A 3,235-nucleotide genomic window follows, 5' to 3' on the forward strand; every position below is an offset into this window, starting at 1 on the left:
TGGTCCGGATTGGTCGATTTGATTGGGTTGGGCGTTCTAATGAACAGCCCTAGATAAACGCATTTTCAAATTAAGCTAATTAACCTTATTTTTGAAGTTTGAAGTTTGAATTTTGAAGCTGTGTGTGTGTGTTTTTTGTTATATGTCAACGTAAATGTGTTGGAACATAAAATAGGGTTTCGGCTCTTGCGAATATCAGTTTCAAACTTTCAAATGGAGCGATTTACTTAGTTAAAGACGCACATACGTCAATGCACAGTGTAATTAGTACTGCCAATCTGCTGAACCATGTGACTGCTGCATGATCGATGAAACATAATACACACACATCAGCCTTTAAAATAAAAAATCACTACTTTGTCGTGAAACTGTTGGGCCCTTGTGTTTATATTTTAATAATTGAAAGGGCCACAATGCAGAAGATGTGAATCTTTGTTGTTTCCCTTTTAATTTTCTGATATATTCCATTTTAATCATACTGGTGCATGAGTCAATATTACAGTGAGAATCATAATGAGTCATAATTAGCATTTTCAACTTGCTCAGCTACACAATCTCTTGTACATTGCAAGAAAGAATCACACAAATCATAAAAGAAAGTCAAAAACGCAGTTTCATTAGTTAGTTCCTGGATATCTCTTCATTATACATATATACATAATAATATACATAATAATATACACTACAAAAATTAGTCTAAGGCGGTAGTTTAGAGTTGGCAGTCTTAAAGACCACCGCCACAGAATACTTCTTAATTGTTTATCTATGTAAAATTCAATATTCGATGGACTTCTTAATGTTGTACAATTTCTTATTATAAATAGATCAAGGTCAATGTATTCGTCATTGAGCCTAAACATTTTGTTCAGTCTTTCACTTTATCCTGGTATCAAAGCCTTCTTCGACTCTCATGGTTTTCAACGGCTTCAGCTCTGATTCTCAAAATTCAATGGGTGTCTTGGCCACCGATAACATTTCAAGTTTGAACTCAACCCAGTCAAATGGAATACATTATCTTCCCATCAAGCTCAGTAATGATAATTATTTGCTTTGGAAGGCCCAATTTCTGCCGATCCTCTACAAAAAACCGATTAATAGGGTATGCAGACGGATCGATTGTTGCACTACCACAATATATATCAGATCCGAATGAAGGCGGTCGGATGATTCTCAATCCAGCATACTCAGATTAGTTTGAGAAAGATCAGTTGGTGTTCTCATGGATTATTGCGTCTCTCACAGAGAACGTGTTCGCACAAGTGATAGGACATCAATCATCTCACGATGTATGGAATGCCTTCACTAAGTCCTTCGCCAACTATTCCCGCTCCAAATTGCTTCAGTACAGGAGATAACTCCAGAGTCTCAAGAAATGAGGTATGACTATTTCTGAATATGTTTAGAAAGCTAGATCTATAACTAATAGTCAATCTGTAGTTGTCGAACCCATTAACACTAATGACTTAATTCTTTACATACTTGTTGGATTGGGAGTTGAATATGAATTTGTTGTGACTACAATTACTAATAGGTCCGATATAGAGGACCTTGATGTTGATGATGTTTTAGGCATTTTTCTTGGCCATGAGGGCTGGTTAGAACAAAACACCACTCCTATCGACTCCACCCCCCTGCGGCTAATATTGTCAATTATAAAAATAAAAATTTGAGCAACAACATCCAATACACTACTCCCGGGAATAACCATGGCAAAGGCAGGGGGTGTAGTTCTTCAGACAACCATACAAACAATGGAGGCAGAGGGTGCAACAATTCAATTGTCTGTCAATTATGCAATAAATCGGAACATGGTGCTGTGAAATGCCACCGGCGCTATGACCTGAATTTCAAGAATGAAGAGATGGAACCAGCCGCCTACAATAGCAGCGCCGCTTCCATCCATTCGTCTTTCGACCCAACATGGTATCCAAATAGCGGTGCCATGCATCACATGACACCTGATATTGATAATCTTTAGATTCGGTCCGAGTATGGTGGAACCGATCAAGTTAAAGTAGGAAGCGGTTCATGTTTGGCAATTAATCATATTGATTCGTCAGTTATTAACATTGTTACTCATCAGTTTGCTTTAAACAATATTTTTCATGTGTCGGATTTATCCAAAAATTTGTTATGCGTTCACAAGTTTGCTTGTGATAACAATTTATATTTTGACTTTCATGGTGATTGTTTTCTTGTGAAGGATTATATGGGGAAAATACTGCTGCAAGGGCCCAGTAGAGACGGTCTATATCATTTTCCAAGAAGCATGACAAGTATGAATAAGCCTTCAGCCTTAGTCGGTGAACGCGTTTCCGTCAGTGATTGGCACAAGTGCCTTAGACATCTGGCTGTGCGTGTTGTGAGGCAAGTTGTGTCACAGTTTGGGTTACCATAAAAAGGTCAACTTAATTTCAGCACCAATATAGTATGTGAGTCTTGTCAAGTAAGCAAAAGTCATAGGTTATCTCTCCCCCCTCGTCCACAGTTATTTCCAGTCTGTTAGATTTGGTCTTTTCTGATGTATGGGGACCAATCCCAATTTTGTCTAATGTAGGGTTTTATTATTACGTATTTTTCATTAATGCTTATAGTAAATTTTCTTGGTTATTTCCTTTGCAAAGGAAGTTGAATGTTTTTTATGTATTCTTGTCATTTAAGCGTCATGTTGAAGTTTTATTTAATACTAAAATCAAAGCCTTGCAATCTGATTGGGGTGGAGAATATCGGAAAATCACTACATACTTGGACTCTGTCGGCATCACTCACTGGCTCGCTTGTCCTCACACACATGAACAAAATGGCAATGCTGAATGGAAACATTGCCACGTCATCGAAGCAACTTTGTCTCTACTGGCCTCTTCATCGCTTCCCTTTTCCTTCTAGGCAAATGCTGCCCTTACATCAGCTTATTTAATCAATCGGCTTTCGACCAACATTCTCCGTCACAACTCTCCCTTCGAGGTACTTTTTGGTTCTCCTTCGGACTATCAGTTCCTTAAAATTTTTAGGTGTGCTAGCTACCCATTGCTTCGACCATACAACCAGCACAAGTTTGACTATTGCTCGAAGCAGTGCATCTTCCTCGACTACAACGACAAACACAAGGGTTATCAGTGCTTACATCTTGCTACTAGGCAAGAGTATATTTCACGCCATGTCATTTTTTATAAACATAATTTTCCCGGCATACCTGCGATCTCTATATCAGATCCAGTTCAGCCAACTCCATCCT

The sequence above is a fragment of the Nelumbo nucifera genome, chromosome 1 (genome assembly GCF_055504915.1).
Source record: "Nelumbo nucifera cultivar China Antique chromosome 1, China Antique-T2T, whole genome shotgun sequence".
In the NCBI taxonomy this organism is placed as follows: domain Eukaryota; kingdom Viridiplantae; phylum Streptophyta; class Magnoliopsida; order Proteales; family Nelumbonaceae; genus Nelumbo; species Nelumbo nucifera.